The sequence below is a fragment of the Xyrauchen texanus genome, chromosome 39, assembly GCF_025860055.1.
Source record: "Xyrauchen texanus isolate HMW12.3.18 chromosome 39, RBS_HiC_50CHRs, whole genome shotgun sequence".
Taxonomy (NCBI): Eukaryota; Metazoa; Chordata; class Actinopteri; order Cypriniformes; family Catostomidae; genus Xyrauchen; species Xyrauchen texanus.
The window spans coordinates 12,102,677-12,115,852 of NC_068314.1; the positions used below are offsets into that span (position 1 = coordinate 12,102,677).

Below are 13,176 nucleotides of genomic sequence, written 5' to 3' on the forward strand. Positions count from 1 at the left end.
AAATTATTATGAAGGCTCTGTCCAGAAGTAGGCCTGAAACGAATAGTCGACGTTATTGGCAACGTCGACAATAAAACATTTAATAGTCGTTTGATCAATTTAACGTAACATGAGATCACATTAAACTGACTGAGGAAGAATTACACAGATCACTGTCCAGATGCACTCTAAACTTTCCAAACAGCTTCAGCTTATGTAGATCGCAAAGTACAAGGGAATTATACAAAAATACCAAATAAGTAAATACAGAAGCACTCTCGTTGAGGAATAAGTGGAGTCGGATCTCTTTAAAGGAAACACCCAGGCGTTACATCTTAAATGCAGTTTTAATACGTTAGAGCTTTATTAAAGTACAAATAATATGGAAGCAGGTCATGTAATTAACTACAAACACCGGATCTGGCATTTCTCTGTGTGGTCAGCACCTTTTCTATGAGTTGCGCAAATGTCCCGATCTCAAAATCCTCTCACATGTCTTCTTGTAATCAGATCGCATCTTAATGTCTTGTAAACATGGCCTATGTACGTGCAATGCAATGTAACAGCAATGTAGTACAAAAGCACAGTCTTTTAAAAATAGACAAGCTACTGACATGTTACTGAAAACTGTAAAATAAACAGTTTTAAAATTAACACTGTAAAATATGGCAACCTGCAATTGTTCCCTATAAGAGAAATTTCTGCTTAATGTAAGCCTTGAAATTAGTTTCAGTGGTGAAACCAAACACATGCAGGTTATTTTAGCTATGTTAATTTATGTTTTGACTTTAAGGAATATTCCAGGTTCAATATAATATTGATTACCACAATCAAAACAAATTTTCTTGCCCCTCCTTTAAAAAAAGTAGAAGTCTTGGTTGCAGTGAGGCACTTACAATGGAAGTGAATGGGGGCCAATTTTTGAACATTAAAATACTCACTGTTTCAAAAGAATAGCTAGGTAATCAACATTATGCCACAAATGCTGTCAATTGATCTTAACTTGTATTGACCCTGCAATATTCCTTTAAATTCAACTAGTTAGTTTAGATGCTACCGCATGAAGCATATTTTTTTAAAGGAAAACTTTCTTCAGTGTTGTGTCATTACTTTTGGTTACAGTTGTTACTCCCCAACCCTGAACTCCACACAAGCTTATGCTCAGCCAAACCCATAATCAGTAACATGAACAGCCTCTTGTTCCCCCCTTTTACTGTCACTTGGTTCAACTTTTACCTCCAGATGCCCCCAAACCCCAACGCTCTTGTTTCCTAGACCCTAAATTCCCCAAGCCTGGATAACTGGCTTTTTACTGGAATAAAGCCTGTCTGGGGTCTGAGTGAGGCCTGAGGAGTGCCTGACCAGCACTTTATTAGCTCACAGCCACCTTGGACAGCCATTCACACCAGCAGCTGTCCCCTCACTCTTGATTTGTAAAAGAATGGGAGAAAAACTGTTAAAACTGGGTCTTTAGAGCTCAAGATTTTATGGCCCACAGAGGTCTTCACCCCCTCCCACTAAATGGAGCAGATACCCTAGGGCAGCCCCAAATGTGCCTTTCATGCTCACTTCTCTTCATGCTTTCCTCTGTGCTCACTCCATGGGCAGAATTTAACAAGAACAAAATGACTTTCAAAAATGAGGGAAGGTATAGAGTAGAAATCTCATGAAAAAAAGATTTCTCCCCTAGAAAACAGAGAAAAGAAAAATGAGGAGTGTGAGAGAGAAGCTGAATTTCACCTTGACCTTGGCTTTGACAGTGGATTTGGCTTGACATGAACGTGACTCAAAAGGAATACTAACAATACAACACTACAATCTCAATAACTGATCTAATTTAAGCACCATTTCATGATAATGACATCAAAACAAAGGCCATCTTTAGAAACTTTGAAAGAATTAGATAGCTTATTGAATTAGGCTTATTGAACTATTGAAGGCTAAAGTGAAATCTGGAAAAATATGAAAGAACACTTAATTTTGAAACATTACAGAAATCTGTGTTTGACTAGTTACAAAGTCATAACTCTTAATTTTTCTTTGTTAGTGTGACCAGCACAAGAAGAGACAGTCACAATGTCGAATTCAAACAGCTTTATTCGATAACAAAGCGTGCAAAGTACACAAAAAGGGCAAATCCAGTGAAGAGTAGTCAAAGGGAGCGTGAGGTCGAAGCCGAGGAATCAGTAGATGACAAAGGGGCAAATCCAAAGAAGCGTAGACAAGGGGAGCGTTAGGTCGAAGCCGGGAAATCAGTATACAAAGGGGCGAGACAAGCGAGAGGAAAGACTGGGGATTCTAGGGGAATACTAGAGCTGGCAAGCTAAGGGACGAGAGGAGTTCAAAACTAGACGAGACTAGCGGGGGGCGAAGACACGGGAAACTAAATACAATAACCAACAAGCGGGAGACGAATGTGCTGTGATATTTATAGAGACGAGTGCAGGTGTAAACAATGACAGGTGATAGGGACGAGTGCAGGTGTATACAATGAACAGGAGTGCAGATGACGCGAGTGCAGGTGTACATAATGTTCTGGCGATAGAAGTGGGCATGTGAGCCCGAGGGGGAGATAGTGTACGAGCATGTGAGCTCGTAGGAGTAAAACGAGCGTGCAAGCTCGAGCGAGCAAAACGAGCGTAGAAGCTCGAGGGGGCGGAGCGAGGGAGCGGGAAGCGAGCAAGTACGCTCGCGGAGTGCGTGTGTGTGCTCGGTGAAGCCGAGTGTGCGCGTGAGCTGGACGAAGGGGAGCGCGTGTGCGTGCTCGAGGAAGCGGGGATGGGGCAGAGGAGCGGGGTTCGTGACAGTTAGCTTTGTTTACAAAAGAAATTCAAATGTGTAAAATTTTAGATAGTGTTTTTAATGAAATCATCCTGGTTATTGATATTATTACACAACTGTCTAGAATACTTGTGATTAGTCAACTAGGTTTCAATCCACATATTTGTATGTGAATTTTAAGATATTGCATAAAAAATGCTGAATGAAAACAGCAAGATGCAAATAAAATTTCCAAAATGTGCATGAAATGCTCGCTTGAGGTTGATAAATGTTTTATTCAATAAAAATACTTTTTCAAAAACTACAATGGAAACAGTTTACCAAATATAGAATTATATAGGAATATACAGTGAGACTGTGCCTCAAAAATCCATGTGAATACATTCTGCAATTTGCTCAGAGAATATCATCAGTATCATTGCATAGCATCTCAGATGTTGTGGTTATTCTGATATTCCAGAGCCAAACCCAGCAATTAATACGGTTGGCTAATATTACCTACCAGACTGACACTCTTTAGCTCCCAAATATAGGGCATCTTCTGCTGAATACTAGTAAACATGTTCGTGAGTGTTTTTTTTTTTTTTTATGTGCGGAAGTGTAACTTTCATTTTGTGCTAATTTCCAAATTATTCACAAATTGTTCTAGCAATATTCAGATTTGTGCAAAAATTAAATACGTAACTTGGATGGAAACATGTCTAATTATGGGATTCTGTAGTCAAATATTTTCGTATAATGACTGTTTAACTGTATAATTGATTGTTGTCCCAGGCAAGCAGCTTCACAGCTTTGCTGGTTTCTACTACATTTGTTATGACCTACTGAAAAATAAAAATCAACAATTGTCTTTGATATTGTTTGGATTATTTTGCATGTCAAGACTTCCAGGTTTCTGGAATGCTAGTTGAAGTAGTTCTTGCACAATGCATGTTCTACTTTGAGACCCAGTGTTGAGGGTTATGAGTGACTGTGTTTCCGTCGCTGCTCGCTGGGGTTTCCCAATTCAGGACACAACCTGATCACATTATTTATGCAGTTATCCAAGGCTGATTTGGCTTTGTGTTTTTATATTTCAGAATTACTTGAGTGACAGGAGAGGTGCTGAAAAAGATCAATTATTTTGTGTTGGAGGAGTGTAAACCTAGTGCCACCACATAAATTATTGACAGCTGTAAAGGTGGGGGGGATGCTATTCTATTTTCATTCCATTCTCTCTCTTTGTTATATTTAACATACTATATTATTGACTCCTGGAGAATACATCAAGTATTTTATGATAATTTGTGAAGTAAAGCAGGAAGGACAATTCAGAAATAACAATTAAATCAAATAAATCAAGTCTGATTTGGCAGGAAACTGATTTTGTACATAAAACATTGTTCATAAGAATGCAAAAAATAAAAATAAATAAATAAATAAATTGTTACGGCTGCAAAAACTGAAAAAGTCTATCACAAACACTGGAGGGGGATTGAGCGCAGGCAAGTAGTTTTGAATTCTAAACACAGCAAATCCATCTGATCACTGTCAGCATGAAAATCGAATTAAGCATAGCAATCAGGAAAAAATGATTGCAATGTAACCGAGTGAATTTTCTAGAAAACAATTATTCAAGTTTGAATTAAGTAGAACTCTAGGAAAGAGTGTCAATATTTATTTTTTAGCCTAGGAAATGGTAAAGATAAACATATATGTATGTATGTGTATATGTGTGCGCTTACACTGTCACCATTTTATTTCAGTTTTTGTGAACTACTTAGCGAGTCTGTCTCTCTACTTGTTGGCAGCACTGCACAAAATAGATTTAAAATCTGGGAGCTTGTGATATCACTGTAAATTCCAAAGTCAAATATGTGATGTAACGCTGCTGGGCACTTATTTGGCGGTCACAAATAAGTGATGCTGCATATGAAGAAGGGATAAATTGTATCATACTGCATTCAGAATAGAACAGAATTGTTGACCAGGGGTGCATTTCCCAAAAGCAAACAAGTTCCATTGTTACCTACATAGTTCAACAATTTGGTGTTTCCTTGAACCGTAGTTACAACGAACATTCTCAAACAGATCTTTACCTATGGTTAGAAGCATAGTTCCTTTTTAGTTTGCTCTGTGGACATCATTTGACATCGCTTAGGCTTCTATATCTATCTTTATTTATATATATATATATATATATATATATATATATATATATATATATATATATATAAAGCTGCGTTCTGAAATGTCACATTAACACGAATGCAGCTGTTTATGGGATTAAAGGCTGTTAAGAGAAAGCACTTTCACACTGGTTCTGATAGAGAACATGGCTTTCATGGGTTTATGTAAAAGTACCGTTTATATGCTGTTTTTGAAGAGTGTGTATGTGCTCAAGTTTGTCGGTTGATTTAACGACAGCTCAGCCAACGTGGTTTGAACGATGGATGTGCAACATAGTTACTATGGTTCCTGAAAACAGTTGTGACTAGCTAGTTAATTTTCCAACGATGCATCGTATTGTGGTGGTTAAGCAGTGAGATACGTCATTGTATGGGAATCACACCCCAGGCTGATCTCACAGTAAATTGGGAAACAGTAGGTTGACTTTTCTTGAGCTAAACTAGGTCTGGGTCTAGGTCTTACCAAAATTTGAAGCATTGACCGCAGTGGCCGAAGCAGAAAATGTTTTTGAACTTAAGGACATATTTGAGCTCCAGTTTCTGGGTGAAATGCCCACAGAGGAGCTCCAAAAGCTAGTTGTAAAATGAGTTGTTTTTAGATGTAAATTATGTAATACAGTGAAAAGGAATGCATATTTTATTTAAACCAAAAGCCCTAAATCTAAACATCAGGGGTGTACAAATGTAAGTTTATAGTGAAAATTAAACCTCTGAATCATGCTCATTACTGATTGTGCAGACACGTTTACTTCTTGGTTTTAACACGGGATGAGAACCCAGGTCTCCCACACTGCTGACGCAACACACTTGTCAGTAAATTGTCAATAGTAGGGCCGATGTCAGAGTACTGGAACATTCAGAAACAACATACCGACTTCCCATGTGATCATGTTGTTATTGAGTTAGTAGACTCTTTTTATAATTTTAGCTTTTTATGTGTTGTCTTGGAAACCCCTGACCTGTGTATTGCTAGCACTGTCCTCTTCAAGTTGAGCTATACTTACTTAAACTAGCGATACATTCAAACTAAAATACAGTTCCAGCTCTCTGTTACAAAACCAGAACTTTTTTCATTGCATTTTTTTTTAAGCCTCAGCCCATATTTCTGCAGTCCTGTATAGACAAAAAATACAGTGAAAGGTGATGCAGGTCTAATCAGTGAAGGAGTTGGGGGCTTCATTAGCACGACACCTTACGTTCCTTTGTATCGGCATGGGGCATGGAAAAGCTGCCTGAAACACTCATTTAATCCATATCTTTCAGAAACCTCAGCAACACTAACAGCTGGTAACCACAGCCTCTCATTACATCGTCAGTGAGGAGCTAAATGTCTCTTTATAGAGAAGAATCTGGTAATGGAAATGTTAGTCTAGCCAGTTGTCTGGCAATTGGTTATTTAATGAAATAGTAATAGATTTATAACATGAATACATGTAAAATACATGTTCATGCTGGAAAATCTAGCTAAAAACTGCTTCTGATGGTAGCTGCTTTTACGTGGTTTCTAGCTGGTCCAAGCTAGTCATTTAAGTTAATTTGCTGGTTTAAGCTGGTCTGGATGTTTTATTAGCTAGACTACCTGTTGGTGGGGCTGATGTCGACCTAGTTGACCATCTTGGTAAGGCTGGTTAGAGCTGGAAGGCTTCCTTGGACCAGTAACAAGGATCCTTGTAGTAATCTCTTACACATATTTCATGTATGCCAGATGGACCTAAACAGTATGAGTTATACAGTACACACACTCACACTCACACACATAATCTTTTGCAGATGGAGAGAGATGAATCGCCTCTTTCATTTCCTCTGCATGGTTGTATGTGTGGATGGATTGAATTGCATGACTGAGTCACAGCTCAAAAGTTACAAAGTCTTTTCACATTCCTTCTTGAAGCTCTTAATGTTCTGAATTCCAATGTATAACAAGGACAAATTCAGAGTCAGTCCACAAACAGATTTTAATGCATAGGCTAAACCTTTGCTTTGATTTTCAATTTTTTAATTGTAAGGTGTATGGGTTATTCGGACTACACCAAACATTTCACAGTACAGTAGATCTATATTTAGTTAATTGTTGAGTGATGTAAATGATTTATTTTGTCTGGAATAATATGATTTTTTAAATTTTATTTTATTTCTTGCCAAATACTGACACAATCAATTTCACAGGGTTCCTGCAAGTTGCTAGATGTTGTTACATCTCACAACATTCGACTTGCAGTGTTACTGAAAATTTGACAGGTCAGGTCAAATCAGTTTTGATTCCCAGACCTTCTGCTTGTACTTATTTTTTCACGGCAGAGGTGGCGCCATCAGAACCAGGCATTTTTTACAGGGGTGGCCAGGCAGGGGTCAGAAATCAATCTCGGGTGGCATTGAAATGTTTTCAGCCTTTAAATTATGGGCTGTTGCAGGCACCCACAACAAAACCATCTATAAATTTGTTTTACTGTTTTCATAATTACATGAATAATTCACCCAGAAATGAAAATTCTGCCATCAATTACTCTCACCCTCATGTTGTTCCTTACCCTCATGACATACTTTATTCTGTTTAATACAAAAGCATATGACAAGCGGAATGTTAGCCTCTGTCACCATTAATTTTCATTGTATGGAAAAAAGATGCTAAATGAATGTTATGTATACCTTGTCTTGTTTCACTGTTGCCCTTTTGTTTGCCATTTTTGTCACTTTTGCACTCCTTAGTTTTCACTTTTGTCCCTTGTTTAACTCCATAGTCTCCTTGTTAGCGTTCGTGTTCTCTGTCATTGTTTTCACCTGCCCTTGTTAATTTGCCTTTGGTTTCTGTTAATCACCTTGTCATCTAGTTTGTGTTCTGTTTGTTCATTGGCCCCTTTGTCCCATGTTTTTGTATTTAAACCCTGTCTGTTTGTTCAGTCTCTGTCAGTCGTTGAATGTTTGTGAATGTTGTTACCCTGGTCTGTGTTCCCTGCCCGAGTTCTCTATTTATGTTTATTTCCTCACTGAGGGTTTTCCTTTGTGTTTTGTTAACAATAAAGTAAGCTGCATTTGGATCCTCAACCTTCGTCTGCCTTCATTGCCTTACATTCGTGACAGAACGACTGACCACCATGGATCCAGCGGTTTTACGTGCCAGATACCACCTGCTCTGCCTGAGGCAAGAGGACCGTCCGATTGAGGCCCACGTCCGCGACTTCCTTGGTCTTGCGGCTGTTGCGGACTTCCCGGACACCTCCCTTGTGGTCTTCTTCAGGGAAAACCTGAGTGGCTGGCTGAAGGAGCAGCTGCTGCCGGCATCACTCGGCTGGACTCTCCGCGACTTCCTGGAGTTGACCTTATTGTTGTGCGGCTCCCCGTTCACCGTGGGCCATGCTGGGAAGGACCCTACCTCCCCACCTACTGTGGAGACTCTTCAGCCATCCCAGGCTCTCCCTGTTACGCCTGCCCCGGTCTGCGAGCCAGAGCCCACGCCTGCCCCGGTCTGCGAGCCAGAGCCCACGCATGTCACGGTGAGCGAGCCAGAGCCTATGCATGTCACGGTGAGCGAGCCTGCGCCCACGCCTGCCCTAGTCTGCGAGCCAGAGCCCACGCATGTCACCGTCAGCGAGCCGGAGCCCTTGCCAGCCACGGCCAGCGAACCTGAAGCCACGCTGACCAGGAACAGCGTCCCAGCTTCGCCAGTCGCAGCCCCATGCCCTAAACCCCTCTTGGCTCTGCCCTCAGCGCCCAGCAAACCCAAGCCGGCGCATACCACGGTAACCCAGCCGGAGCCTGTCACCACAGAGGTCCCTGAGCCAGCACCTGTAGCCTCGACCGTCCCTGAGCCAGCGCCTGTAGCCTCGACCGTCCCTGAGCCAGCGCCTGTAGCCTCGACCGTCCCTGAGCCAGCGCCTGTAGCCTCGACCGTCCCTGAGCCAGCGCCAGTAGCCTCGACCGTCCCTGAGCCAGCGCCAGTAGCCACGACCGTCCCTGAGCCAGCGCCAGTAGCCACGACCGTCCCCACGACCGTCCAAGAGCCAGCGCCAGTAGCCACGACTGTCCAAGAGCCAGCGCCAGTAGCCACGACCATCCAAGAGCCAGTGCCAGTAGCCACGACCGTCCAAGAGCTAGCGCCAGTAGCCACGACCGTCCAAGAGCCAGCGCCAGTAGCCACGACCGTCCAAGAGCCAGTGCCAGTAGCCACGACCGTCCAAGAGCCAGCACCAGTAGCCACGACCGTCCAAGAGCTAGCGCCAATAGCCATGACCGTCCAAAGGCCAGCGCCAGTGGTCGCGCCCGTCCAAGAGTCAGCTCCTCTCGAGCTTCCCAGTGCTCTGCCTGCCGAACTTCCCAGTGCTCCGCCTTCCGAGCTTCCCAGTGCCCCGCCTTCCGAGCTTCCTAGTACTCTGCCTTCCGAGCCTTCCAGAGCTCCGCCTTCCGAGCTTCCTAGTACTCTACCTTCCGAGCCTTCCAAGCTTTCCAGAGCTCCGCCTCCCGAGCCTCCTAGGGCTCCGCCTCTCAAGTCTCTCAAGTCTTCCAGGGCTCCTCCTCCCGAGCCTCCTAGGGCTCCGCCTCTCAAGTCTCTCGAGCCTTCCAGGGCTCCGCCTCCTATGGCTCAGCCTCCTGAGCCTCCCACAGCTCTGCCTCCCGAGCCTCCTACGGCTCTGCCTCCTATGGCTCAGCCTCCTATGGCTCCGCCTCCCAAGCCTCCTACGGCTCCGCCTCCTGCGGCTCCGCCTCCAGAGCCTCCTACGGCTCCACCTCCTGCGGCTCCGCCACCCGAGCCTCCTACAGCTCCGCCTCCTATGGCTCCGCCTCCCGAGCCTCCTACGGCTCCGCCTCCCACGGCCCCGCCGCAAGAGCCACTCCCGGCTCCGCCTCCGAAGCCTCCCTCAGCCTCGCCTCCAACTCCTCCTAGTTCCTTCCCGGCCCCGCCTCCTGGGCCTCCCTCGGCCCCGCCTCCTGGGCCTCCCTCAGCCCCGCCTCTTGGGCCTTCCTCGGCTCCGCCCCCTGGGCCTCCCTCGGCTCCGCCTCCTAAGCCCCCCACGGTCCTGCCTACGCCTCCTTCGGTGCCGCCTCCCAAGTCTTCTACGGCTCCGCCTCTGAAGTCCTCCTTGGCTCCGCCTCACGCGGCACTGCCGGCCCCTATCCTGCGGCCACCACCCAGGAACCCCAAGCCTACCCACATCCCGTGGTCAACTCCCAGGCCTCCTGAACCTGTCCCTGCCCTGTGGCCAGCTCTCAGGCCTCCTGAACCTATCCTTGCCCTGTGGCCAGCTCCCAGGCCACCTGAGCCCGTCCTTGCCCTGAGGTCAGCTCCCAGACCTCCTGCACTTGTCCTTGCCCTGCGGCCAGGCCCCAAGCCTCCTGAACCTGTCCTTGCCCTGAGGCCAGCTCCCAGACCTCCTGAACCAGTCCTTGCCCCATGGCCATCTCCTAGGCCACCAAAACCAGCCTCTGTCCTGTGGCCACGTCCCAGGTCTCCTGAACCGGCCCTTGGCTCACAGCCATCTCCCAGGCCACCAAAACCGGCCTCTATCCTGTGGCCTCCTCCTAGGCCCCCTGAGCCGGCCCTTGCCTTATGGCCAGCCCCCGGGCCATCTAAACCTGTCCCTGCCCAGTCGATACCTCCCTGGCCCCCTAAACCTGTCCCTTTGTGCCCCCATAGACTGCTTGCCTGTCCTCTCGGCCTCCTTGGACTGCCTGTCTGCCAATCTTGGCCCCCCTGGACTGCCTGTCTGCCACTCGTTGCCCCCTTGGACTTCCTGCCTGCCCTCTGTGCCCCTTGGACTGCCCTCTTGCTCTTGTGCCCCCCTGGTCTGCCTGTCTGCCCCTGGTGCCCTCATTTTGTTTTTTGTGAGTTTTTGTCCTTTGGTTTTTTCTTTAGGATCGTCTGGAATCCGATCCTTTGAGGGGGGGCTCTGTTATGTATACCTTGTCTTGTTTCACTGTTGCCCTTTTGTTTGTCACTTTTGCACTCCTTAGTTTTCTCCCTTTTCTAAAGTCTTTTGTCCCTTGTTTAACTCCATAGTCTCCTTGTTAGCGTTCGTGTTCTCTGTCATTGTTTTCACCTGCCCTTGTTAATTTGCCTTTGGTTTCTGTTAATCACCTTGTCATCTAGTTTGTGTTCTGTTTGTTCATTGGCCCCTTTGTCCCATGTTTTTGTATTTAAACCCTGTCTGTTTGTTCAGTCTCTGTCAGTCGTTGAATGTTTGAATGTTGTTACCCTGGTCTGTGTTCCCTGCCCTAGTTCTCTATTTATGTTTATTTCCCCACTGAGGGTTTTCCTTTGTGTTTTTGTTAATAATAAAGTAAGCTGCATTTGGATCCTCAACCTTCATCTGCCTTCATTGCCTTACATTCGTGACAATGAAATTGTATTGATGCATTGTCATGTTTATTCTGTTGGTTCCTGTTTTTTGTGTCTTTTATAGTGGAATTTGTTCACTTCCTTGTCTAGTCATGTGATATCCTGTTTTCCCTCCATATTCATGTGTCTTGTTTTCATTGGTTTATTGTTTAATTATCTTGTTTAGAGTTCTGTTTGTTCATTGGTTTATGTTCCCCCATGTCAGAGTATTTATAGCCCTTATGTTTGCCTTTGTCGAGTATTGTCAATGTAATGTTGATTCATGATTCATGCTAAGTCTATGTCAAGTCGTTTATGTTATTATGTTTTGGATTCACGTTTTGGATATATCACTTATGTAAATAAACTGCACTTGGGTTCACTTCAACATCGTCTTCGTCTGCTCCTGTGTCCTGCCTGCCAGAAACGTTACATGCATGTTATGTTGGCATTGTGTATTTGTGATACAAATTTTCCTCAATTTTAAGATGTTTTCTAGCTGCTGTTTTCAGCAAGGTATGGATAAACCATAGATAAATTGTACATTGTGGGAGCATTAAAAGGATTCTAAAGAATTAGTCTTTCATCTGATTTTATGAGCTCAAATTTTATGTGTCTGAGTTGCCTTCTTAAAATAAGGTAACTGAAAATGAACACCTAATGGGTGCGCTCACCTGAAAAATCTGTATTGTGGTTGTAAAGAAGTCGATTCATCTCCAAGAAAAAAAAACATTTACCCACACATTGGCTGCATCCAAAAACAGGAAAATTCTGCCTTCAGAGTATGTATACAGAGCCAGGATGAAAATAAGGTGCTGTTCGGAGACCAGTTTACTTCTCCTTTAGTTCTATTAATTCAAAACAGCTGTCAGTCAAGCCATTAACTGATTAGGCAGCAAGTCAGCTGCCTACGGTTTCAGATGCAGCCATTGTAGGGGGTTGCACACAAAATAAAAGAGTGATCATGGAACTCTAAGGATCAGCATCAGAATAGTTAAAATGAAGATCCTGATTAAGTGAAAAACAATAGTTTGCCCTTGAACCAAATGTGTGAGAGAGGGCCAGCATGTCCCTGAGAAACGGGCTTAGTTTCAGTCTCTCGTGCCTTACATAGCATCTGTGACTGCACTGGGGAACACCACACTGTGTTAAATGGCATGTCTCCATGAACACACACACACACACACACACACACACACACACACACACACACACACACACACACACACACACACACACGTTGGTCTACATATCATTATAACATTCCATAGACATAATGATTTTTATACTGTACAAACTATAGATTCTATCCCCTAAACCTAACCCTCCTAAAAAACGTTCTGCATTTTTACATTTTCAATAAAACATAGTTTAATATGTTTTTTATCTATTTAAATTATGGGGACACTAGAAATATCCTCATAAACCACATTTATAGCATAATACCCTTTTAATAACCAGTTTGTAACCTAAAACAAATGTCCTTGTAAACAACCCAAACCAGCCCACACACATTACCTGCCCTCGTATTTCACCATTTTGAAAGCAACAACCTTAATTGTATCAGCTTGAAAACACATAAAAGGATGACCTGAGCTGTTTCTTTTCTTCACATTTAAAGCAGTATAACAAAGTCCATTTTCAGTGGGTAGACTAAAAGCCCATTTAATCCTTTACATCAGGGGTGATCAACCCTGCTCCTGGAGAGCTACCTTCCTGCAGAGTTTAGCTCCAACACACCTGCCTGTCATTTTCAAGTAATCCTGAAGTTGGCTACCCCTGCTTTACATAATAAGCAGAGCTCCTCCCAAACAAACAACTTGGGAGAAACCATTAGGTCTATACCAGGGGTCGACAACCTTTTTGACATGGAGTTTTCCCCCGGGAGTCCACTTGTGAAAATTTTCCTATTTTTTATTTTAACTTAATTGTTTATTT

General features: G+C 43.8%; 1 protein-coding gene across 1 annotated transcript in view; it reads right to left on the bottom strand.

Moving 5' to 3' along the window:
* rargb (retinoic acid receptor, gamma b) overlaps positions 1 to 13,176 on the bottom strand; it is a 101,535-nt gene that overhangs the window by 68,333 nt on the left and 20,026 nt on the right. The window lies entirely within an intron of this gene.